This window comes from Moschus berezovskii, chromosome X (genome assembly GCF_049115385.1).
Source record: "Moschus berezovskii isolate FMDL1 chromosome X, NW_MosBer_1.0, whole genome shotgun sequence".
NCBI classification, from domain to species: Eukaryota; Metazoa; Chordata; class Mammalia; order Artiodactyla; family Moschidae; genus Moschus; species Moschus berezovskii.
The window spans coordinates 147,374,955-147,402,389 of NC_142488.1; the positions used below are offsets into that span (position 1 = coordinate 147,374,955).

Sequence of the window (27,435 nt, forward strand, 5' to 3'; positions counted from 1 at the left end):
TTTGTATTTATCAAGGCTAGATTTATGTCCCAGGATGTGATCTATCCTGGAGAAGATTCTGTGTGCGCTTGAGAAAAAGGTGAAATTCCTTGTTTTGGGGTGAAATGCCCTATAGATATCAATTAGGTCTAACTGGTCCATTGTATCATTTAAAGTTTGTGTTTCCTTGCTAATTTTCTGTTTAGTTGATCTATCCATAGGTGTGAGTGAGGTATTAAAGTCTCCCACTATTATTGTGTTACTGTTAGTTTCCCCTTTCATACTTGTTATCATTTGCTTTACATATTGCAGTGCTTCTATGTGGGGTGCATATATAATTGTTATATCTTCTTTGTGGATTGATCATTTGATCATGATGTAGTATCCTTTGTCTCTTTTCACAGTCTTTATTTAAAAGTCAATTTTATCTGATATGAGTATTGCTACTCCTGCTTTATTTTGGTCTCCATTTGCATGAAATATCTTTTCCAGCCCTTCACTTTCAGTCTGTTTGTGTCGCTTGTTTTGAGGTGGGTCTCTTGTAGACAGCATATATACGGGTCTTGTTTTTGTATCCATTCATCCAGTCTTTGTCTTTTGGTTGGGACATTCAACCCATTTACCTTTAAGGTAATTATTGATAAGTATGATCCCATTGCCATTTACTTTGTTGTTTTGGGTTCGAGTTTATACACCCTTTCTGTGTTTCCTGTCTAGAGAAGATCCTTTAGCATTTGTTGAAGAGCTGGTTTAGTGGTGTTGAATTCTCCCAGCTTTTGTTTGTCTGTAAAGCTTTTGATTTCTCCTTCATATTTGAATGCGATCCTTGCTGGGTACAGGAATCTGGGCTGTAGGTTTTTCTCTTTCATCACTTTAATTATGCCCTGCCATTCCTTCTGGCCTGAAGTTTCTATTGAAAGATCAGCTGTTATGCTTCTGTGAATCTCCTTGTGTGTTATTTGTTGTTTTTCCCTTGCTGCTTTTAATATTTGTTCTTTGCATTTGATCTTTTTAATTTGATTAATATGTGTCTTGGGGTGTTTCTCCTTGGGTTTATCCTGTTTGGGACTCTCTGGGTTTCTTGGACTTGGGTGGCTATTTCCTTCCCCATTTTAGGAAATTTTTGAACTGTTATCTCCTCAAGTATTTTCTCATGGCCTTTCTGTCTTTTTCTCCTGGGATTCCTATGATTTGAATGTTCAGGCATTTAACGTTGTCCCAGAGGTTGTCCTCGTTTCTTTTAATTCTTTTTTCCTCTCTGCTTTGTTTATTTCCACCATTCTATCTTCCACCTCACTTATCCTGTCTTCTGCTTCAGTTATTCTACTCTTGGTTCCCTACAGAGTGGTTTTGATCTCATTTTTTGCATTATTCATTATTGATTGAATCTTTTATTTCTTCTAAGTCCTTGTTAAATATTTCTTACATTTTCTCAATCCTTGTCTCCAGGCTCTTTATCTGTAACTCCGTTTTGTTTTCAAGATTTTGGATCATTTTTACTATCATTATTCTGAATTTTTTTCACATAGACTCCCTATGTCCTCCTCTTTTTTTTTTTTGTTTTGGTGGGCATTTACTACGTTCCTTTACCTGCTGAGTGTTTCTCTGCATTTTCATCTTGTTTAGATTGCTGTGTATGGGGTGGTCTTCCTGTATTCTGGAAGTCTGTGGCTCCTCTTTATTGTGGAGGTTACTCCCCATGGGTGGGGATGAACGAGTGACTTGTCAAGGTTTCCTGGTTAGGGAAGCTTGTGTCTGTATTCTGGTGGGTGGAGCAGGATTTCTTCTCTCTGCAGTGCAATGAAGTGTCCAGCAGTGAGTTTTGAGATGTCTATGGGTTTGGGGTGACTTTGGGCAGCCTGTATATTAAAGTTCAAGGCTATGTTCCTGCGTTGCTGGAGAATTTGTGTGATATGTCTTGCTCTAGAACTTGTTGGTTCTTGGGTGGAGTTTGGTTTCAGTGTAGACAAGGAAGCTTTTGGATGAGCTCCTATCGATTAATGTTCCCTGGACTCAGGAGTTCCCTGGTGTTCTCAGGTTTTGTATTTAAGCCTCCTGCCTCTGGTTTTCAGTCTTATTCTTACAGTAGCCTCAAGACTTCTCCATCCATACAGCACCAATAATAAATCATTTCCTTTTGAAGACAATGGGCTGCCTTTCTGGATGTGTGGTGCCCTCTGTCATCTTTCAGAAGTTGTTTTGTGGAATTTGCTCAGCATTCAAAGATCTTTTGATGGATTTGTGGGGAGGAAGGGGTCTTTCCATCCTCTTCCTCTGCCATCTTAGGACCGCCCCTCCAATGAACTGATTTCTTAAACAAATACTTTCTTTCTTTATTTCACCCCATCAAGTCTTATTTGGGGAATGAGGAAACTTCACTGTGTCACACGAGATCTTTTGTTGCAGTGCAAAGACACTCCAGTAGTGATGCCCAGGCTCCGTAATTGCTCTACTGCATGTAGGATCTTACTTCCCTGACCAGAGATTGAAGCGATGTCCCCCACATTTTGAAGCAGGTTCTTTTTTACAAAATTCATTTGTTTGTTTGTTTATGTAATATTGGCTGGTCTGGGTCTTTGATGCTGCACCCGTCAGGTTTCTCTACTTGTGCTGAAGGGGAGTTATGCTCTACTTGCAGCAGATAAGCTTCTCATTGTGGCAACCTCTCTTGTTGCAGAGCACAGGCTCTACATGCTCCAGCTTCAGTAGTTGCAGCTGTTGGGCTCTAGAGCACAGGCTCAGCAGTTGTGGTGCTTGGGCTTCACGTCATTTCAGCTTGTGGGATCTGCCGAAGCAGATATTGAACTGGTACTTCCTGCATTGGCAGGTAGAATCTCAATCATTGGACAACCAGGGAAGTCCTTGATGAGCTGATATTGAAATTTATGTGAGAACAGATGCCTGATGATAGCCTGAAGAATTGTGACAAATCACAAATAAAAAGACTGAACACAGCCAAATTTCATAGCTTATTCTACGTGTCCAGTACTGGAGCTGTGGATCCATGGGACAGGACTGACAATCCAGAAGCATTTCCAACTATTAAGTTTAATCATGCCACACTTGTTTACCTTTGTTTTTATTTCTATTACTCTAAGAGGTGGGTCATAGTGGATCTTGCTTTGATTTATGTCATAGAGTGTTCTGCCTGTGTTTTCCTCTAAGAGTTTTAGAATAGCTTCTAGTCTTCCATTTAGGTCTGTAATCCATTTTGAGTTTATCTCTATGTGTGGTGTTAGGAAGTGTTCTAATTTCATTCTTTTACATGTAGCTGTCCAGTTTTCCCAGCACCATTTATTGAAGCAGCTGTCTTTGTTCCATTGTACATTCTTGCATCCTGTGTTAAAAATAATGTACTGGGGTGGTCCCAAAATGGTGGAGGAATAAGACTGGGAGACCACTTTCTCCCCTACAAATTCATCAAAAGATCACTTGAATGCTGAAGAACTTACACGAGACAACTTCTGAACACTGGCAGAGGACACCAGTCACCCAGAAAGGCAGCCAATTCTCTTCCAAAAGAGGTAGGACAAAATATAACAGACAAAAGGAAAGGCAAAAGAGTTACAGAGAGAGACCCATCCTGGGGAGGGATTAGTGAAGGAGGAGAAGTTTCCAAACAGCTGGAAACCCTCTCACCGACGGCTCGGTGGGGAGTTTAGAATCTCAGAGGACAACAAAACTGGGAGGGGAAAAAAAAAACACAGAATAGGCGACTAACCTCAAGTCCCAGTGAAGAAGTAGTCCAGACGCTCGAGGCCGCCATCAGTGAGCGGGGGCTGGATAGGGAGGTGTGGGTTGCATGCTTAGGGTAAGGACTGGGCCTGAATGCCCTGAGGACAATCTGAGGGAGCTAACATGAGATAGAAACCCCAACTGTGGTATAGCCAAAGAGAAAAAAAGAGAGAACTTTCCTGTGAAAGGCTCTACCCTAAGGTACAGCCTTGCCCGCTCACAGAACAAAGGACTGAGCGATCGACAAAGGAGAGCTGGCTGGCTGCAGGCCAGCCCATCACCCACCAGAGGGAGAGAGGCAGACGTGTGACAGCCATAGCCGGAAGGCAAGGGGCTATCTTGGTCCCAGAGACGGCATCTTCCACCAAACTGTGAGCAGGCTCCCAGTTGCTAACCACATCTTCCTGCGATCCTGGAGGGTTGACATCTGCCAGCAGGGTCACAGCCTGAGAGCGGATCCCAAGAGGAGACACATGGCACACCTGAGACGGTGCTATCGCAGTGCACCTGGGAAACCGAGGTGCCAGGAATGGGGAGGTGGTTAAGATGTATGTTTCACATGGGACAGTGCACTTGCCAAGCACCACATGGCCTGAGGTGCTCAGACCTGGGAAGGGCACAAAATGCACACCCAACCAAATCTGTGCTCTTGCGGAGTACCCAAGAACATGAACCTGAGCAGCTCAGACCTGGGAAGTACATGAAACACAGGGTCTGCTTTGGACAGTTCCCCTGCAGAGCAACTTGCAGCCTGAGAATTGTAGACCACAAAAGAACACGCCGTGGTGAGCTGGGGCTGACCCAGTGTGGTCCACACACTGCGAGCACTCCCCAAACAAACCAGTGATACTTGTTTGCCATGTTCCTCCCTCCCCACAACACAACTGAACAAGTGAGCCTAAATAAGTGACCACCCTGCCCCCTTGTGTCAGAGTGGAAATTAGACACTGAGGAGACTTGCAAACAGAGGAAGCCAAAAGAAACAAAGAAGAGGGAACGACTCTGGAATTGACATGAGCGACGCGACGCGAGAGACGCCGGCCCCGGCGGCGCAGACGCGACGCGAGAGACGCCGGCCCCAGCGCAACGAACCACGCAAAGAGGTGCGGCCGTGAGGAGCTACCCCACGCCTGAGGCCAGGGCCGGCGGCCGAGAGGAGCTACCCCACGTCCAACAGGCGGTGACTGCGCGGGCGCAGGAGGGCCGAGAGGAGCTACTCCGCGTTCAAGGTCAGGAGGGGTGGCCTTGAGGAGATACCCCTCGTCCAAGGTAAGGTACAGCGGCTGCACTTTGCTGGAGCGGCTGTGAAGAGATTTTCCACGACCAAGGTAAGAGAAACCCAAATAAGACGGTAGGTATTGCTAGGGGGCACCAGAGGGCAGACAAACTGAAATCATAATCACAGGAAACTAGCTGATCTAATCACATGGACCACAGCCGAATGTGGTCCCCTGGAGAAGGGAATGGCAAACCACTTCAGTATACTTGCCTTGAGAACCCCATGAACAGTAACAAAGGGCAAAATGATAGGATACTGAATGAGGAATTCCCCAGGTCGGTAGGTGCTCAGTATGCTACTGGAGCTCAGTGGAGAAATAACTGTAGAAGGAATAAAGGGATGGAGCAAAAGCAAAACCAATACCCAGTTGTGGTTGTGACCAATGATAGAAACAAAGTCCGGTGCTGTAAAGAGCAATATTGCATAGGAACCTGGAATGTTAGGTCCATGAATCAAGGCAAATTGGAAGTGGTCAAACAGGAGATGGCAAGAGTGAACGTCGACATTCTAGGAATCAGTGAATTAAAATGGACTGGAATGGGTGAATTTAACTCGGATGACCATTATATCTACTACTGTGGGCAGGAATCCCTTAGAAGAAATGGAGTAGCCATCATGGTCAACAAAAGAGTCCGAAATGCAGTACTTGGATGCAATCTTAAAAATGACAGGATGATTTCTGTTCGTTTCCAAGGCAAACCATTCAATATTACAGTAATCCAGGCCTATGCCCCAACCAGTACTGCTGAAGAAGCCGAAGTTAATCGGTTCTATGAAGACCTACAAGACCTTTTAGAACTAACACCCAAAAAAGATGTCCTTTTCATTCTAGGGGACTGGAATGCAAAAGTAGGAAGTCAAGAAACACCTGGAGTAACTGGCAAATTTGGCCTTGGAGCACGGAATGAAGCAGGGCAAAGGCTAATAGAGTTTTGTCAAGAGAATGCACTGGTCATAGCAAACACCCTCTTCCAACAACACAAGAGAAGACTCTACACATGGACATCACCAGATGGTCAACACCGAAATCAGATTGATTATATTCTTTGCAGCCAAAGATGGAGAAGCTGTATACAGTTAGCGAAAACAAGACCAGGAGCTGACTGTGGCTCAGATCATGAACTCCTTATTGCGAAGTTCAGACTTAAATTGAAGAAAGTAGGGAAAACCACTAGACCATTCAGATATGACCTCAATCAAATCCCTTATGATTATGCAGTGGAAGTGAGAAATAGATTTAAGGGACTAGATCTGATTGATAGAGTGCCTGATGAACTCTGGACGGAGGTTCGTGACATTGTACAGGAGACAGGGACCAAGACCATCCCCATGGAAAAGAAATGCAAAAGAGCGAAATGGCTGTCTGAGGAGGCCTTACAAATAGCTGTAAAAAGAAGAGAGGCGAAAAGCAAAGGAGAAAAGGAAAGATATAAGCATCTGAATGCAGAGTTCCAAAGAATAGCAAGGAGAGATAAGAAAGCCTTCCTCAGTGATCAATGCAAAGAAATAGAGGAAAACAACAGAATAGGAAAAACAAGAGACCTCTTCAAGAAAATTAGAGATTCCAAGGGAACTTTTCATGCAAAGATGGGCTCGATAAAGGACAGAAATGGTATGGACCTAACAGAAGCAGAAGATATTAAGAAGAGGTGGCAGGAATACACAGAAGAACTGTACAAAAAAGATCTTCACGACCAAGATAGTCACGATAATGTGATCACCGACCTAGAACCAGACATCTTGGAATGTGAAGTCAAGTGGGCCTTAGAAAGCATCACTACGAACAAAGCTAGTGGAGGTGATGGAATTCCAGTTGAGCTATTTCAAGTCTTGAAAGATGATGCTGTGAAAGTGCTGCACTCAATATGCCAGCAGATTTGGAAAACTCAGCAGTGGCCACAGGACTGGAAAAGGTCAGTCTTCATTCCAATCCCAAAGAAAGGCAATGCCAAAGAATGCTCAAACTACCGCACAATTGCACTCATCTCACACGCTAGTAAAGTCATGCTCAAAATTCTCCAAGCCAGGCTTCAGCAGTATGTAAACCGTGAACTCCCAGATGTTCAAGCAGGTTTTAGAAAAGGCAGAGGCACCAGAGATCAAATTGCCAACATCCGCTGGATCATGGAGAAAGCAAGAGAGTTTCAGAAAAACATCTATTTCTGCTTCATTGACTATGCCAAAGCCTTTGACTGTGTGGATCACAATAAACTGTGGAACATTCTGAAAGAGATGGGAATCCCAGACCACCTGACCTGCCTCTTGAGAAACCTGTATGCAGGTCAGGAAGCAACAGTTAGAACCGGTCATGGAACAACAGACTGGTTCCAAATAGGAAAAGGTGTACGTCAAGGTTGTATATTGTCACCTTGCTTATTTAACTTATATGCAGAGTACATCATGAGGAACGCTGGGCTGGAAGAAGCACAAGCTGGAATCAAGATTGCTGGGAGAAATATCAATAACCTCAGATATGCAGATGACACTACCCTTATGGCAGAAAGTGAAGAGGAACTCAAAAGCCTCTTGATGAAAGTGAAAGAGGAGAGTGAAAAGGTTGGCTTGAAGCTCAACATTCAGAAAACAAAGATCATGGCATCTGGTCCCATCACTTCATGGGAAATAGATGGAAAAACAGTGGAAACAGTGTCAGACTTTGTTTTTTTGGGCTCCAAAATCACTGCAGATGCTGATTGCAGCCATGAAATTAAAAGACGCTTGCTCCTTGGAAGGAAAGTTATGACCAACCTTGATAGTATATTAAAAAGCAGAGACATTACTTTGCCGACCAAGGTCCGTCTAGTCAAGGCAATGGTTTTTCCCGTGGTCATGTATGGATGTGAGAGTTGGACTGTGAAGAAAGCTGATCGCCGAAGAATCGATGCTTTTGAACTGTGGTGTTGGAGAAGACTCTTGAGAGTCCCTTATACTGCAAGGAGATCCAACCAGTCCATTCTAGAGGAGATCAATCCTGGATGTTCATTGGAGGGACTGATGCTAAAGCTGAAACTCCAATACTTTGGCCACCTCATGAGACGAGCTGACTCACTGGAAAAGACTCTGATGCTGGGAAAGGTTGGGGGCGGGAGGAGAAGGGGACGACGGAGAATGAGATGGCTGGATGGCATCACCGACTCTGTGGACATGAGTTTGAGTGTACTCCGGGAGTTGGTGATGGACAGGGAGGCCTGGCGTGCTGTGATTCATGGGGTCGCGGAGGGTCGGACACGACTGAGCGACTGAACTGAACTGAACTGAGTTACAATTGACTAAGCATTGGAAGGGGCCTATAGACCTTGAGAACAAGTACAAGTTGGAACAAGGAACTATCTGAAAGTGAAATGACCCCACATTGACCTCAACAGCTCCATATAAATTCCTACATATATTTTAACTGTTATCATTTTATTTTATTTTTTATTTTTTTTATTGGAGGCTAATTATTTAGCAATATTATATTGGTTGGTTTTGCCATACATTGACATGAATCCGCCCCGGGTGTATATGAGTTCCCATTTCTGAACCCCCCTCCCACCTCCCTCCTCTCCTAATCCTCCCTCTGGCTCATCCCTGCACACCAGCACCGAGAATCCTGTATCATGCATTGACCCTGAACTGGCGATTCATTTCACATATGATAATATACATGTTTCAATGCCATTCTCCCAAATCATCCCACCCTCACCCTATCCCACAGAGTCCCAAAGACTGTTCTATACATCTGTGTCTCTTTTGTTGTCTCGTATACAGGGTTATCATTTGCATCTTTCTAAATTCCATATATATGCGTTAGTATGCTGTATTGGTGTTTTTCTTTCTGGCTGACTTCACTATGTACAATAGGCTCCAGTTTCATCCACCTCATTAGAACTGATTCAAATGCATTCTTTTTAATGGCTGAGTAATACTCCATTGTGTATATGTACCAAAGCTTTCTTATCCATTCATCTGCAGATGGACATCTAGGTTGCTTCCATGTCCTGGCTATTCTAAACAGTGCTGCAATGAACATTGGAGTACATGTGTCTCTTTCAATTCTGGTTTCCTCGGTGTGTATGCCCAGGAGTGCGATTGCGGGATCATATGGCAGTTCTATTTCCAGTTTTTTGAGGAATCTCCACACTGTTCTCCATAGTGGCTGTACTAGTTTGCATTCCCACCAACAGTGTAAGAGGGTTCCCTTATCTCCACACCCTCTCCAGCATTTATTGCATGTAGACTTTTGGATAGCAGCCATTCTGACTGGTGTGAAATGGTATCTCATTGTGGTTTTGATTTGCATTTCTCTGATTGTGAGGGATGTTGAGCATCTTTTCATGTGTTTGTTAGCCATCTGTATGTCTTCTTCGGAGAAATGTCTGTTTAGCTCTTTGGCCCATTTTTTATTGGGTCATTTATTTTTCTGGAATTGAGCTGCAGGAGCTGCTTGTATATTTTGGAGATTAATCCTTTATCAGATGCTTCTTTTGCTATTATTTTCTCCCCTTCTGACGGCTGTCTTTTCACCTTGCTTATAGTTTCCTTTGCTGTGCAGAAGCTTTTGATTTTAATTAGGTCCCATTTGTTTACTTTTGCTTTTATTTCCAATATTCTGGGAGGTGGGTCGTGGAGGATCCTGCTGTGATTTATGTCAGAGACTATTTTGCCTACATTCTCCTCTAGGAGTTTTATAGTTTCTGGTCTTACCTTTAGCTCTCTAATCCACTTTGAGTTTATTTTGGTGTATGGTGTTAGGAAGTGTTCTAGTTTCATTCTTTTACAAGTGGCTGACCAGTTTTCCCAGCACCACTTGTTAAAGAGACTGTCATATCTCCATTTTATATTCTTGCCTCCTTTGTCAAAGATAAGGTGTCCATAGGTACATGATTTACCTCTGGGCTTTCTGTTTTGTTCCATTGATCTATATTTCTGTCTTTGTGCCAGTACCATACTGTCTTGATGACTGTGGCTTTGTAGTAGATCCTGAAGTCCGACAGGTTAATGCCCCAAGTTTCATTTTTCTTCCTCATGATTGCTTTGGCTATTACAAGTTTTTTGTATTTCCATACAAATTGTGAGATTACTTGTTCTAGTTCTGTGAAAAATATCATTGGTAGCTTGATAGGGATTGCATTGAATGTATACATTGCTTTGGGTAGTATACTTAGAAGATTTTTGATTACAGCTTCTATTTCCGTGCTTGTGATGGGTCTGTTCAGATTTTCTATTTCTTCCTGGTTCAGGTTTGGAAAGTTGTACTTTTCTAAGAATGTGTCCATTTCTTCCAAGTTGTCCATTTTATTACTATATAATTGCTGGTAGTATTCTCTAATGATCCTTTGTATTTCTGTGTTGTTGGTTGTGATCTCTCCATTTTCATTTCTAATTTTATTGATATGGTTTTTCTCCCTTTGTTTCTTGGTGAGACTGGCTAGTTGTTTGTCAAATTTATTTACCCTCTCAAAGAACCAGCTTTTGGCTTTGTTGATTTTTGCTATGGTCTCTTTTGTTTCTTTTGCATTTATTTCTGCCCTAATTTTTAAAATTTCTTTCCTTCTACTAACCCTGGGGTTCTTAATTTCTTCCTTTTCTAGTTGCTTTAGATGTAGAGTTAGGTTATTTCATTGACTTTCTTCTTGTTTCTTGAGGTGTGCCTGTATTGCTATGAACCTTCCCCTTAGCACTGCTTTTACAGTGTCCCAGAGGTTTTGGGTTGTTGTGTTCTGATTTTCATTCATTTCTATGCATATTTTGATTTCTCTTTTGGTTTCTCCTATGATTTATTCGTTATTCAGCAGCATGTTGTTCAGCCTCCATATGTTGGCATTTTTAATAGTTTTTCTCCCGTAATTGAGATGTAATCTTACTGCATTGTGGTCAGAAAAGATGCTTGAAATGATTTCAGTTTTCTTGAATTTACCAAAGCTAGATTTATGGTCCAGGATGTGATCTATCCTGGAAATAGTTCCGTGTGTGCTTGAGAAAAAGATGAAATTCATTGTTTTGGGGTGAAATGTCCTATAGAGATCTATTAGGTCTAACTGGTCTATTGTATCATTTAAAGTTTGTGATTCCTTGTTAATTTTCTGTTTAGTTGATCTATCAATAGGTGTGAGTGGGATATTAAAATCTCCCACTATTATTGCATTGTTGTTAATTTCCCCTTTCATACTTGTTAGTAATTGTCTTACATATTGCAGTGCTCCTATGTTGGGTGCATAAATATTTATAATTGTTATATCTTCTTCTTAGATTGATCCTTTCATCATTATGTAGTTTCCTTCTTTGTCTCTTTTCACAGCCTTTGTTTTAAAGTCTATTTTATCTGATATGAGTATTGCTACTCCTGCTTTCTTTGGTCTCTATTTGCATGGAATGTCTTTTTCCCGACCTTCAATTTCAGTCTGTATGTGTCCCTCATTTTGAGGTGGGTCTCTTGTAGACAACATATATGGGGGTCTTGTTTTTGTATCCATTCAGCCAGCCTTTGTCTTTTGGTTGGGGCATTCAACCAATTTACGTTTAAGGTAATTATTGATAAGTATGATCCCGTTGCCATTTTCTTTATTGTTTTGGGTTCGAGTTTATACACCTTTTCTGTGTTTCCTGTCTAGAGAAGATCCTTTAGCATTTGTTGGAGAGCTGGTTTGGTGATGCTGAATTCTCTCAGCTTTTGCTTGTCTGTAGAGCTTTTGATTTCTCCTTCATATTTGAATGAGATCCTTGCTGGATACAGTAATCTGGGCTGTAGGTTATTTTCTTTCATCACTTTAAGTATGTCTTGCCATTCCCTCCTGGCCTGAAGAGTTTCTGTTGAAAGATCAGCTGTGATCCTTATGGGGATCCCCTTGTGTGTTATTTGTTGTTTTTCCCTTGCTGCTTTTAATATTTGTTCTTTGTGTTTGATCTTTGTTAATTTGATTAATATGTGCCTTGGAGTATTTCGCCTTGGGTTTATCCTGTTAGGGACTCTCTGTGTTTCTTGGACTTGGGTGATTATTTCCTTCCCCATTTTATGGAAGTATTCAACTATTATCTCCTCAAGTATTATCTCATGGTCTTTCTTTTTGTCTTCTTCTTCTGGGACTCCTATGATTCGAATGTTGGGTCGTTTAACATTGTCCCAGAGGTCTCTAATATTGTCCTCATTTCTTTTAATTCATTGTTCTTTTTTCCTCTCTGTTTCATTTATTTCTACAATTCTGTCTTCTAGCTCGCTTATCCTGTCTTCTGCTTCCGATATTCTACTGTTTGTTCCCTCCAGAGTGTTTCTGATCTCATTTGTTGTATTATTCATTGTATTTTGACTCTTTTTTATTTCCTCTAAATCGTTATTAAACCATTCTGGCATCTTCTCAATCCTTTTCTCCAGGTTATTTATCTGTACCTCCACTTTGCTTTCAAAATTTTTAATCATTTTCACCATCAAAATTCGAAATTCTTTATCAGGTAGATTCCCTATATCTTCCTCTTTTTTGTGTGTTGGTGGGCATTTATCTTGTTCCTTTACTTGCTGGATATTTTTCTGCCTCTTCATCTTGCTTATATTGCTTTGCTTGGGGTGGCCTTTCTGTCTTCTGGCAGTTTGTGGAGTTCTCTTAATTATGTAGTTTCCTCGCTGTGTGTGGGGTTGGACGAGTTACTTGGCAAGGTTCCCTGGTTAGGGAAGCTTGTGTCGTTGTTCTGGTGGGTGGAGCTGGATTTCTTCTCTCTGGAGTGTAATGATGTGTCCAGTAATGAATTATGAGATGTCAGTGGATTTGGAGTGACTTCGGGCATCCTGTATATTGAAGCTCAGGGCTATTTTCATGTGTTGCTAGAGAATTTGCGTGGTATGTCTTGCTCTGGAACTTGTAGATCCTTGGGTGGTGCTTGCTTTTAGTGTAGGTATGGAGGTGTTTGATGAGCTCCTATCGATTAATGTTCCCTGGAGTTAGGAGTTCTCTTGCATTCTCAGGATTCAGGCTTTAGCCTCTTGCCTCTGGTTTTCGGTGTTATTCTTTGAGTAGCCTCTAGACTTCTTTATCTGTCACTTCCAAGGTGGTTCCGTCTGTTTTAGCTTCTTCTGTTTGCTGGTCTCTTCAGTGTCTAATTTCCACCCTGACACTAGAAGGGGGCGGTGGTGGACACTTTTTATGGCTCAGTTGTTCAGTCCTGTTCTGGGAAGGGAGGAACACTCAGACAAATATCTCTGGTGTCTGTAGGGAGTCCTCCCAGTGTCTTGGCCACTCTGGGTTTGCCCCCACTCACAGTGCGTGTAGTGTCCCAGTCTACACTGAACAGGCTCTAGGTTGCTCTGCTTGGCACTATCCGAGGCCTGCGCTGGGTTGTATGCACTTCCCAGGTCTGAGGGTCTCAAGTTCAGGTTCTCGGGTACTCCACAAAGGTGCAGACTTGGTTGGGCCTGCTTTTTGTGCCTTCCCAGGTCCGAGCAGCTCAGGTGACCAGGTGTTTGGCGAGTGCGGTCGCTGCGACTTATCACCTCCCTAGTCCCTGCCACTCGGTTTTCTGGATGTACAACTGGCGCACCTTCTCAGGCGGATATCGACCAGCCAGAGCCCAAGAAGTCTTCATTAGCAACGAAGCCTGCCTGCAGTTTGGTATTGGATGTCTTTCTGGGGCCGCGGTTGCCCAGTCTGGCTGCACTCCCCTGACTGTCTCGGTGAGGGATGGGGGATGGGCCGACCACAGCCAGCTTGCTCTGCTCAGTCCTTTGTTTTGTGAGCGGGGCTGGCAGAGTCTTAAGTTAGGGCTTTCCACCTTTTCGTGGGGAAGCTATCCCACAGTCTGCTTTGCTATCCCCAGTTCTCTCAGATTGCCCTCGCGGCATTCAAGCCCAGTCCTTTCTCTAAGCAGTTCAGCCGGCTCCTCCCTGCCCAGCCCCTGCTTGCTAATGGCGAATGCAGGAGTCTGTGCTGCTTCTCCACTGGGAGTTACCGTTTCACAGGTAATCTGTGGGTTTTAATTATTTCTTTCTTTTTCCTCCCAGTTATGTGGCCCTCTGAGGTTCCAAGGCTCACCACAGACTCGCCTGTGAGAGTGTTTCCTGGTGTTCAGAAACTTCTCTCTTTTTAAAGCCTCCCTTCCTGGGACAGAGCTCTGTCCCTCTCTCTTTTGTCTCTCTTTTTATCTTTTATGTTTTTTCCTACCTCCTTTTGAAGACAATGGGCTGCTTTTCTGGGTGCCTGGTGTCCTCTGCCAGCATTCAGAAGTTGTTTTGTGGACTTTACTCAGCATTCAAATGTTCTTTTGATGAATTTGTGGGGGAGAGAGTGGTCTCGCTGTCCTATTCCTCCCCCATCTTGTTCCCTCTCCTCCTCCTATTATCATTTTTGAACCAAATATTTATTGTTAAGTTCTTTATTCTTTTTTAATAATCTACTATTACCTAGCAAAAATGACCCTATTTTAAAGAAAATTTCATATATATATATTTTATAATTTTTGTGATTGGTCTTTGTCATATTTTTAACATTGTATTTTTGAAAGTCTAACCTCTACCCTAGATTTTTCATTTTTGCTTTTTGGAATTTGTTATCAATTTTGTACCTTTAAAAATCAAATGTTCAGTATCCATTTTCACTTAGGAATGTGATTACTGGCTTGATTGCTCTCTCCTATTTTGCTCCCCCTCTTCTCCTCCTGGTCACTGCTATCTCCCTCCTCCTTCTTCTCTTCTCTATGTAACTCCATGAACCTCTCTGGGTGTTCCAGACAGTGGAGAGCACATGGGCAGGGAATATTAGGAAAAGCAAAGAAAGGAATAAATGTAGTAAAAATAATAAATTTTAAAAAATGAAAAAAATAGAAAAGAAAAAAAAGGAAAATTCAACAGAACTGGAAAAGCCCAAGGTAGAGGCAGAGGTTTCTAACAACAATAAACCATGTGACAGACTGAAAAAAAAAAAAAAGCTCGAAAGCTTAATTAGATTGAATAATGCCAAAAAAAATCGACAATAACAACAGAGGGTGAAAACAAAAGGAAAAACAAATCCAAGAGTCTACAGAACAAGTGAAAACATAATAATAAATGTTTTTGTTTTTCCTTTTTTTATATATAAATGAATTTATTTAAATTAGAGGCTAATTACTTTACAACATTACATTGATTTTGCATACACCAACATGAATCCGCCACGGGTGTACACGTGTTCCCCATCCTGAACCTGCCACCCACATTCCTCCCCATACCAACCCTCTGGATCATACCAGTGCACCAGCCCCGAGCATCCTGTATCATGCATCGGACCTGAACTGGCGATTCATTTCACATATGATAACATACATGTTTCAATGCCATTCTACCAAATCATCCCACCCTCACCCTCTCCCACAGAGTCCAAAGGACTGTTCTATACATTTGTGTCTCTTTTGCTGTCTCGCATATGGGGTTATCATTACATTTTCTAAATTCCATATATATGCGTTAGTATACTATATTAGTGTTTTTCTTTCTGTCTTACTTCACTCTGTATAATAGGCTCCAGTTTCATCCACCTCATTAGAAGTGATTCAAATGTATTCTTTTCAATTGCTGAGTAATACTCCATTGTGTATATGTACCACAGCTTTCTTATCCATTCGTCTGCTGATAGACATCTAGGTTGCTTCCAAGTCCAGGCTATTATAAACAGTGCTGCGATGAACATTGGGGTACATGTGTCTCTTTCAATTCTGGTTTCCTCAGTGTGTATGCCCAGCAGTGGGATTGCTGGGTTGTATGGCAGTTCTACCAAGAAGGCAATGGCACCCCACTCCAGTACCCTTGCCTGGAAAATCCCATGGTTGGAGGAGCCTGGTAGGTTGCAATAATGGGATTGCTAAGAGTTGGACACGATGAGTGACTTCACTTTCAATTTTCACTTGCATGCATTGGAGAAGGAAATGGAAACCCACTCCAGTGTTCTTCCCTGGAGAATCCCAGGGATGGAGGAGCCGGATGGGCTGCTGTCTATGGGGTCGCACAGAGTCAGACACGACTGAAGCGATTTAGCAGCAGCGTGGCAGTTCTATTTCCAGTTTTTTAAGGAATCTCCACACTGTTCTCCATAGTGGCTGTACTAGTTTGCATTCCCAGCAACAGTGTAAGAGGGTTCCCTTTTCTCCACACCCTTTCTAGCATTTATTGTTTGTAGACTTTTGGATAGCAGCCATTCTGACTGGCGTGAAATGGTACCTTATTGTGGTTTTGATTTGCATTTCTCTGATTATGAATGATGTTGAACATCTTTTCATGTGTTTGTTAGCCATCTGTATGTCTTCTTTGGAGAAATGTCTGTTTCGTTCTTTGGCGTATTTTTTCATTGGGTCATTTATTGTTCTCGAATTGAGCTGTAGGTGTTGCTTGTATATTTTGGAGATTAACTCCTTGTCAGTTGCTTCTTTTGCTATTATTTTCTCCCATTTTGAAGGCTGTCCTTTCACCTTGCTTATAGTTTCTTTTGCTGTGCAGAAGCTTTCAATTTTAATTAGGTCCCATTTGTTTAGTTTAGCTTTTATTTCCAATATACTGGGAGGTGGGTCATGGAGGAACCTTCTGCGATTTATGTCAGAGAGTGTTTTTCCTATGTTCTCCTCTAGGAGTTTTATAGTTTCTGGTCTTGCATTTAGCTCTTTAATCCATTTTTAGTTTATTTTTGTATATGGTGTTAGAAAGTGTTCTAGTTTCATTCTTTTGCAAGGGGCTGACCGGTTTTCCCAGCACCACTTGTTAAAGAGATTGTCTTTTCTCCAGTGTATGTTCTTGAGTCCTTTTTCAAAGTTAAGGGGTCCATATGTGCGTGGATTTATCTCTGGGCTTTCTATTTTGTTCCATTGATCTATATTTCTGTCTTTATGCCAGTACCGTACTGTCTTGATGACTGTGGCTTTGTAGTAGAGCCTGAAGTCCGGCAGGTTGATTCCTCTAGTTTCATACTTCTTTCTCAAGATTGCTTTGTCTATTCGAGGGTTTTTGTAGTTCCATACAAATTGTGAGATTATTTGTTCTAGCTCTGTGAAAAATACCATTGGTAGCTTGATAGGGATTGCATTGAATCTATAGATTGCTTTGGGTAGTAATCTCTTTTTCACTATATTGATTCTTCTGATCGATGAACACAGTATATTTCTCCATCTATTAGTGTCCGCTCTGATTTCTTTCACCAGTCCTTTATAGTTTTCTGTATAAAGGTCTTTTGTTTCTTTAGGTATATATATTCCTAAGTATTTTATTCTTTTCATTGCAATGGTGAATGGAATTGCTTCCTGAATTGCTCTTTATATTTTATCATTATTAGTATATAGGAATGAAAGAGATTTCTGTGTGTTGATTTTATATCCTGCAACTTTACTGTATTCATTGATTAGCTCTATTAACTTTCTGGAGGAGTCTTTAGGTTTTTCTAGGTAGAGTATCATGCCATCTGCAAACAGTGAGAGTTTTACTTCTTTTCCAATTTGGATTCATTTTATTTCTTTTTCTGGTCTGATTGCTGTGGCCAAAACTTCCAAAACTATGTTGAATAGTAGTGGTGAGAGTGGACACCCTTGTCTTTTTTCTGAATTTAGGGGAAATGCTTTCAATTTCTCACCATTGAGGATAATATTTACCTTGGGTTTCTCACATACAGCTTTTGTTACGTTGAGGTATGTTCTTTCTATTCCTGCTTTCTGGAGGGCTTTTGTCAGAAATGGATGTTGAATTTTGTCGAAGGCTTTCTCTGCATCTATTGAGATAATCATATGTCTTTTAATTTTCAATTTGTTCCTGTGGTGTATTGCATTGATTGATTTGTGGATATTGAAGAATCCTTGCATCCCTGGGATAAAGCCCAATTCGTCATGATGTATTACTTTTTTATTGTGCTGTTGGATTCTGTTTGCTAGAATTTTGCTAAGGATTTTTGCGTCTGTGTTCAACAGTGATACTGGCCTGTAGTTTTCTTTTTTGTGTGTGGCATCTATGTCAGGTTTTGGTATTAGGGTGATGCTGGCCTCATAGAATGAGTTTGGAAGTTTACCTTCCTGTGAAATTTTCTGGGAGAGTTTGAGTAGGATAGTTGTTACCTCTTCTCTAAATTTTTGATAGAATTCAGCTGTGAAGTTGTCTGGTCCTGGGCTTTTGTTTGCTGGAAGATCTCTGATAACAGTTTAAATTTCCATACTTGTGATGAGTCTGTTAAGATTTTCTATTTCTTCCTGGTTCAGTTTCGGAAAGTTGTACTTTTCTAAGACTTTGTCCATTTCTTCCAAGTTGTCCATTTATTGGCATATAATTGCTGATAGTAGTCTCTTATGATCCTTTGTATTTCTGTGTTGTCTGTTGTGATTGCTCCATTTTCATTTCTAATTTTATTGATTTGATTTTTCTCCCTTCATTTGTTGATGAGTCCGGCAAATGGTTTGTCACTTTTATTTATCCTCTCAAAGAACCCCTTTTAGTTTTATTGATTTTTCTTATGGTCTCTTTTGTTTCCTTTGCATTTATTTCTGCCCTAATTTTTAAGATTTCTTTCCTTCTACTAACCCGGGAGTTCTTCATTTCTTCCATTTCTACTTGCCTTAGGTGTAGAGTTAGGTAATTTATTTGACTTTTTTCTTATTTCTTGAGGTATGCTTGTATGGCTATGAACTTTCCCCTTAGTACTGCTTTTACAGTGTCCCATAGGTTTTGAGTTGCTGTGTTTTCATTTCCATTCTTTTCTATGCATATTTTGATTTCTTTTTTTATTTATTCTATGATTTGTTGGTTATTCAGCAGCGTGTTGTTCAGCCACCATATGTTGGCATTTTTAATAGTTTTTCTCTTGTAATTGAGATCTAGTCTTCCTGCATTGTGGTCAGAAAAGATGCTTGGAATGATTTCAATTTTTTTGAATTTACCAAGGCAAGATTTATGGCCCAGGATGTGACCTATCCTGGAGAAGATTCCATGTGTGCTTGAGAAAAAGGTGAAACTCATTGTTTTGGGGTGAAATATCCTATAGATATCAATTAGGTCTAACTGTTCCATTGTATCATTTAACATTTGTGTTTCCTTGTTAATTTTCTGTTTAGTTGATCTATCCATAGGTGTGAGTGGGGTATTAAAGTCTCCCACTATTATTGTGTTATTGTTAATTTCCCCTTTCCTACTTGTTAGCATTTGTCTTACATATTGTGGTGCTCCTATGTTGGGTGCTTAAATATTTATAATTGTTATATCTTCTTCTTGGATTGATCCTTTGATCATTATGTAGTATCCTTCTTTGTGTCTTTTCACAGTCTTTGTTTTAAAGTCTATCTTATCTGATATGAGTATTGCTACTCCTGCTTTCTTTTGGTCTCTATTTGCGTGGAATATCTTTTTCCAGCCCTTCACTTTCAGTCTGTATGTGTCCCTCGTTTTGACGTGGGTCTCTTGTAGACAACATATGTAGGGGTCTTGTTTTTGTATCCATATATCCAGTCTTTGCCTTTTCCTTCGGGCATTTAACCCATTTACATTTAAGGTAATCTGACCTGCCTGTTGTGAAACCTGTATGCAGGTCAGGAAGCAACAGTCATAACAGTACATGGAACTACAGATTGGTTCCAAATAGGTAAAGGAGTACGTCAAGGCTGTATATTGTCACCTTGCTTATTTAATTTATATGCAGAGTACATCATGAGGAATGCAGGGCTGGAAGAAGCACAAGCTGGAATCAAGATTGCTGGGAGAAATATCAACAACCTCAGATATGCAGATGACACCACCCTTATGGCAGAAAGTGAAGAGGAACTCAAAAGCCTCTTGATGAAAGTGAAAGAGGAGAGTGAAAAGGTTGGCTTGAAGCTCAACATTCAGAAAACAAAGATCATGGCATCTGGTCCCATCATTTCATGGGAAATAGATGGGGAAACAGTGGAAACAGTGTCAGACTTTATATTTTGGGGCTTCAAAATCACTGCAGATGCTGATTGCAGCCATGAAATTAAAAGACGCTTACTCCTTGGAAGGAAAGTTATGACCTAGCTAGATAGTATATTAAAAAGCAGAGACATTACTTTGCCAACCAAGGTCCGTCTAGTCAAGGCTATGGTTTTTCCCGTGGTCATGTATGGATGTGAGAGTTGGACTGTGAAGAAAGCTGATCGCCGAAGGTTTGATGCTTTTAAACTGTGGTGGTGGAGAAGACTCTTGAGAGTCCCTTGAACTGCAAGGAGATCCAACCAGTCCATTCTAAAGGAGATCCATCCTGGGTGTTCATTGGAAGGACTGATGCTAAAGCTGAAAGTGCAATACTTTGGCCACCTCATGTGACGAGTTGACTCACTGGAAAAGACTCTGATGCTGGGAAATGTTGGGGGCGGGAGGAGAAGGGGACGACAGAGAATGAGATGGCTGGATGGCATCACCGACTCTGTGGACATGAGTTTGAGTGAACTCCGGGAGTTGGTGATGGACAGGGAGGCCTGGCGTGCTGTGATTCATGGGGTCGCGGAGAGTCGGACACGACTGAGCGACTGAACTGAACTGAACTGAACTGATGATCCCTTTCCCATTTACTTTATTGTTTTGGGTTCGAGTTTATACACCTTTTTGTGTTTCCTGTCTAGAGAAGATCCTTTAGCATTTTTTGGCAAGTTGGTTTGGTGGTGCTGAATTTTGTCAGTTTTTGCATGTCTGTAAAGCTTTTGATTTCCACTTCATATTTGAATGAGATTCTTGCTGGGTACAGTAATCTGGGCTGTAGGTTGTTTTCTTTCATCATTTGAAGTATGCCCTGCCATTCCCTCCTGGCCTGAAGAGTTTCTGTTGAAAGATCAGCTGTTATCCTTATTGGAATCCCCTTGTGTGTTATTTGTTGTTTTTCCCTTGCTGCTTTTAACATTTGTTCTTTGTGTTTAATTTTATTAATTTGATTAATATATGTCTCGGCGTGTTTCGCCTTGGGTTTATCCTGTTTGGGACTCTCTGGGTTTATTGGACTTGGGTGATTATTTCCTTCCCCATTTTAGGGAAGTTTTAAACTATTATCTCTCAAGTATTTTCTCATGGTCTTTCTTTTTGTCTTCTTCTTCTTTTGGGACTCCTATGATTAGAATCTTGGGACTTTAACATTGTCCCAGTGGTCTCTGAAATTGTCCTCATTCCTTTTAATTCATTTTTCTTTTTTCCTCTCTTTTTCATTTATTTCTACCATTCTATCTTCTACCTCACTTATCCTTTCTTCTGCCTCTGTTATTCTACTGTTGGTTCCCTACAGAGTGTTTTTTTATCTCATCTATTGCATTATTCATTATATATTGACTCTTTTTTATTTCTTCTATGTCCTTATTAAACCTTTCTTGCATCTTCTCATTCCTTATCTCCAAACTATTTATCTGGAACTCAATTTTGTTTTCAAGATTTTGGATCTTTTTCACTATCATTATTTGGAATTCTTTATCAGGTAGTATCCCTGTCTCTTCCTCTTTTGTTTGGGTTGGTGGACATTTATCCTGTTCCTTTACTTGCTGGGTATTCCCCTGCCTCTTCATGTTGTTTATGTTGCTGTGTTTGGGGATGCCTTTCAGTATTCTAGCAGTTTGTGGAATTCTCTTTATTGTGGATTTTCCTTGCTGTAGGTGGGTTTGGATGGGTGGCTTGTCAAGGTTTCTTGGTTAGGGCATCTTGTGTCTGTGTTCTGGTGGGTGGAGCTGGATTTCTTCTCTCTGGAGTGCAGTGAAGTATCCAGTAATGAATTATGAGATGTCTGTGGATTTGGGGTGATTTGGGGCAGCCTGTATATTGAAGCTCAGGGCTATGTCCCTGTGTTGCTGGAGAATTTACATGGTGTGTGTAGGTATGGAGACGTTTGATGAGCTCCGATCTATTAATGTTCCCAGGAGTCAGGAGTTCCCTGTGTTCTCAGGATTGGACTGAAGCCTCCTTCCTTTGGTTTTCAGTCTTATTTTCACAGTAGCCTCAAGACTTCTCCATCTATACAGCACTGTTGATAAAATATCTAGGTTAAAGTTGAAAAGTTTCTCCACAGTGAGGGACACCCAAAGAGGTTCACAGAGTTACATGGAGAAGAGAAGAGGGAGGAGGGAGATAGACGTGACCAGGATGAGAAGAGGTGGAATCAACAGAGGACAGAGCAAGCTAGCGAGTAATCACTTCCTTATGTGTGCTCCACAGTCTGGACCGCTCAGAGATGTTCATGGAGTTACACAGAGAAGAGAAGAGGGAGGAAGGAGACAGAAGTAGCCAGGCGGATAAGGGGGGGAATCAAAAGAAGGGACAGATCCAGTCAGTAATCAGTTCCCTAAGTGTTCTCCACAGTCCGGAACACACAAAGAGATTCAGAGTTGGGTAGAGAAGGAAGTGCGGGGGATGGGAGGAGATAGAGGCTACCTGGTGGAGGAAAAGGAGAGTCAAAAGCGGGTGAGAGCAGTCAGGCCAGTGATCTCACTCCAAAGTAAATATGGGTACTGGGAATTGGGTTCTTAAAGGTACAAAATTGATAGCAAATATCAAAAAGCAAAGATTAAAAATCTAGAGTAGAGGTTGGATTTTCAAAAATACAATATTAAAGAAGAAAAAACAAAGTCACAGAAATTACAAAGTATGTATTTATGAAGTTTGCTTTTAAAAGATAGGGTCTTATTTTTTGCAAAGTAATAGTAGGTTATAAAAATGAAAATTAAAGGAGTAATAGAAAACTTAAAAAATTTAAATTTTTTTAAAAAAATTTAAGAATGATAATAGTAAAACTATATCTCAGACTTTCTCTAGTGTTGTTGTGGATAGTGTGGGGTCAGTTCCTTTTCAGATAGTTCCTTGGCCCAGCTTATACTTCTCGAGATCTGTAGGCCCCTTCCTATGTAGTCGATGCTAACTATAGTATTTTAATCTGTTGCACCTGTCACTTCCAGACAGTTCTCTCTGTTTGTTTTAGCTGCTTCTGTTTGCTGGTCTCTTCAGTGTCTGATTTCCGCCCTGACACAAGGGGGCGGTGATGGACACTTTTTAGGGTCACTAGTTCAGTTCTGCTGTAGGGAGAGAGGAACACTGCACACAAATAACACTGGCATGTGCTCGCACTATCTCGGCCATACTGGATTTCCCCCCACTCATGGCGTATGTGCTGTCCCAGTCTACAGTGCTCAGGCTCTAGGTTGCTCTGCCAGGAACTGTCTGAGGCCGGCCCTGGGTTGTATGCACTTCCCAGGTCTAAGCCGCTCAGGTTCAGGTTCTCTGGTACTCCTCAAAGGCACAGACTCGGTTGGGCCTGCGTTTTGCATCCTTCCCAGGTCCGAGCAGCTCAGGTGACCAGTTATTTGGCGAGCATGGTCCCTGTGGCTTTTCGCCTCCCCCATCCCTGCCGCTCAGTTTTCTGGGTGTACAACCTGCGCACCTTCTTAGGCGGATGTTGACCATCCAGAATCCCAAGAAGTCTTGGTTACCAACAAAGCCTGCTTGCAGTTTGGAATCAGATGCCTCTCTGGGGACACGATTGCCACCTTCCAGCTCTGACTGCCCTCACCTGTCTGACTCTGGAGGGAGGTGAGCTGGTCCACAGCCAGCTAGCTCTGCTTAGTCCTTTGTTCTGTGAGCGGGCCTGGTGGTGTCTTAGGTTAGGGCTTTTTGCCTTTTCACAGGATAGCTATCCCACAGTCTGATTTGCTATCTCAAATTAGTTCCCTCAGATTGTCCTTGGGGCATTCAGGCCTGGTCTTTACTGTAAGCAATGCAGCCCAGGCCTCCCTGCCCAGCCCCCTCTTGCTAGTGGCAGATGAGGGCATCTGTGTTGCTTCTCCATTGGCAGTTACCATTGGGCATGTAATCTGTGGGTTTTAATTATTTCTTTATTTTTCTTCCCGGTTATGTTGCCCTCTGAGGTTCCAAGGCTCACCACAGATTCGCCAGTGAGAATGTTTCATGGTGTTTGGAAACTTCTCTCTCTTTTAAGACTCCCTTCCCGGGATGGATATCTGTCCCTACCTCTTTTGTCTCTCTTTTTATCTTTTATATTTTTTCCTACCACCTTTTGAAGACAATGGGCTGCTTTTCTGGGTGCCTGATGTCCTCTGCCAGCATTCAGAAGTTGTTTTGTGGAATTTACTCAGCATTCAAATGTTCTTTTGATGAATTTGTGGGGGAGACAGTGGTCTCCCCATCCTATTCCTTCACCATCTTAGGACTGCCTCTTAATGTTTTTCTTGAATCAATGCTCAGAGTTGAGTCCTTTTCCTTGCTGCAATCACAGTTTACCTCACCCCCCTAGGATGCTTTCCAACACTGTGCTGATCTCTGGACCTGTTGTGGGGGCAGCTCAGATTCTACTCTGGTCCTATTTTGTGTTCTTGCATGTTCTTGTGTGAATCTGTGTGTTCTTGCCTCCAATGTCGACAGCATTCAGAACCAGTGCGCTTTCTTTTGTGGGAGCTCTCAGTGTCCTTTTATGTATTCCATAGACACAGAGTCTGCCTAGTTGTTGGTGTGGATTTAATCGGCAGCTTGTAGAGCTGGTGGGAAGGTTTTGGATCTTTTTGCTTAGCCACACTGCCCCTGACTTTCAATTACTGTTTTACTTCCACCTCTGCATGTGGGTCATCCACTGGGGTTTTCTCCTGAGGCTGCCTTGGAGGACTTCGGTTTGCCCCCGTGAGGGCCGGATGTGGAGGTGGTGCAGCTGCCTGGGTTGCAGAGGTTCTGGCAGCATCAGGTACTTAGGGGAGCTGGCGGCTAGGGCAGCAGGGTACATACTGCTCTAGAAGCATATGGAAACCAGTATTGGCCTATACACTCTCGTATTCCTGCCTGGAGAACCCCCCTGACAGAGAAGCCTGACAGGGCACAGTCTACAAGGTTAGAAAGAGTTGGGTATGACCGAAGCAGCCCTGCGCCCATAGACACAAGATTTGTTTGCCTGTGGCAGCTCTGCCCCAGTGATAGTTGATCATGAAGGTGGCGCAGCTGCTTGGCTTTTAGGGACCCTGGCAGCACAAAGTGTGCAGGGATGCGGACTGCCTCCACCCCAGGAGTTATGGCCCTCAATGCAGTTCAGTCATTCAGTCATGTCTGACTATTTGCTACCCCAGGGACTCCAGCTTGCCCCAATTCCCTATCACCAACTCCCGGAGCATCCTCAACCTCATGTCCATCGAGTCAATGATGCCATCCAACACTCTCATCCTCTGTCATCCCCTTCTCCTCCCGCCTTCAATCTTTCCCAGCATCAGGGTCTTTTCCAATGAGTTAGTTCTTCAGATCAGGTGGCCAAAGTATTGGAGATTCAGCTTCAGCATCAGTCCTTCCAATGAATACTCAGGACTGATTTCCTTTAGGATGTGCTGGTTGTATCTCCTTGCAGTTCAAGGGACTCTCAAGAGTCTTCTCCAACACGACAGTTCAAAAGCATCAATGCTGGGCGTTTCCTCAGCGTGGAGGAGGGGGAACGCACTGAGGGAGCAGTCATCAACTTTGGTGTATGTGTTGGCAGGTTCTGAAATCTCCTTGAAGCAACTCAGATTAAAGAAGGTCAAAGCAACAGAGTCTTTGCCAACTGGGGAGTGGACCGATTGGGTTCCTTTAGCAGTGATCCCTCTGACAAGCCACCTTGCCGAAGCTGCTTCTCCTACCTCATGGAGCCTTATATCAAGTGTTCAGAATGTGATCCACCTCCTTTTTTCCTCTGCTTACAGTGTTTAATGAGAGGATTTGAGTACAAGAAACATCAAAGTGATCATACTTATGAAATAAAGACCTCAGATTTTCCTGTTCTTGATCCCAGCTGGACTGCTCAAGAAGAAATGACTCTTTTAGAAGCTGTGATGGACTGTGGCATTGGAAATTGGCAGGATGTAGCCAATCAAATGTGCACCAAGACCAAGGAGGAATGTGAGAAGCACTATATGAAGCATTTCATCAATAACCCTCTGCTTGCATCTACTTTGCTGAAGCTGAAGCAAGCAGAGGAGGCAAAAACTACTGACAGAGCCATTCCATTTCACTCTATAGATGACCCTCCCCGACCTACCTTTGACTCCTTGCTTTCTTGGGACATGGCAGGATACATGCCAGCTCGAGCAGATTTCATTGAAGAGTTTGACAATTATGCAGAGTGGGACTTGAGAGATATTGATTTTGTCGAAGATGACTCGGATATTTTACACGCTCTGAAGATGGCTGTAGTGGATATCTATCATTCCAGGTTAAAGGAGCGACAAAGACGAAAAAAAATTATGAGACCATGAATTAATCAACCTTAGGAAGTTTCAATTAATGGAACGACGATATCCCAAGGAAGTCCAAGATCTTTATGAAACAATGAGGTGATTTGCAAGGATAGTGGGGCTGGTGGAGCATGACAAGTTCATTGAAAGCCATGAATTGGAATTTGAACTCCGAAGGGAAATCAATAAGCTCCAGGAATACAGGACGGCAGGCATTACCAATTTTTGTAGCACCAGAACCTACGACCACCTCAAGAAAACTCGGGAAGAGGAGCGCCTCAAACGCACCATGCTCTCGGAGGTCCTCCAGTACAGCCAAGACAGCAGCACCTGCCAGCAGTGTCTCCGCCGGCAGGCTGACATTGATTCTGGCCTGAGTCCTTCTGTTCCCATGACTTCAAATTCAGGTAGGCGAAGTGTACCGCCCTTGAACCTCACTGGTCTCCCTGGCACAGAGAAGTTGAATGAGAAAGAAAAGGAGCTCTGTCAGATGGTGAAGTTGGTCCCTGGAGCCTATTTAGAATACAAATCTGCTCTGTTGAACGAATGTAACAAGCAAGGAGGCTTGAGACTGGCACAGGCAAGAGCACTCATCAAGATAGACGTGAACAAAACCAGGAAAATCTATGATTTCCTCATCCAAGAAGGATACATCACCAAAGCCTGAGGCTCCCCAGAAGTGTGGTGGGCCAAAGGACTGCACGGGCATTCTAGAGCCTTGTTTTTGAACTGAATTCTCATTGTGAAAGAGGGGAAGAACAAAGGAAATCTTCAGTTTTATTAGTGTCTACTTTCTTCTCCACCCTGCTTTAAAATATTCCCGTTGTTGGTATTGTGCTGCAGAGTTATGTGCTAGATAAGCTATTGTTAATTGTATGTGGGCATTCATTCCTAACACCTCTTGTAACTAAAACAAGAGCCATAGTACCTCACATCACAGTGTTAGTAGAAATAGAACTAAACCAGTCTGTAATCCCAGGAGTCCAGCTCAGATCCTTGTACCTGCTTGGGAGGTTGGTTTTCCGATTATGTTTTCCCTTCAAACATTACAAACAGATTTAAAATAAAGAGGTTATTGTGAGAGAAAGCTTTTTCTTTCTGCCTGAGGGTTTCTTTTTCAGCTGACAACTTATGTTTATGAGTATAAAGAGGAAAACCTCCCCATGATGGTCTTGTCCCAAACTGTACTTTGAACTTGAATGTCTGGCTCTGTAATCTGCAGTCCGACTGTCTAATCTGCAGAAGACTTGAGGAGGTAGCAATGGATATAAAATGTTTCTGTTATTTTTAGAATTGAT

General features: G+C 42.2%; 1 pseudogene; it reads left to right on the top strand.

Moving 5' to 3' along the window:
• Positions 1-26,834, top strand: part of LOC129564092 (transcriptional adapter 2-alpha pseudogene) — a 45,534-nt pseudogene extending 18,700 nt beyond the window's left edge.
• The last annotated feature ends 601 nt before the right edge of the window (positions 26,835-27,435 follow it).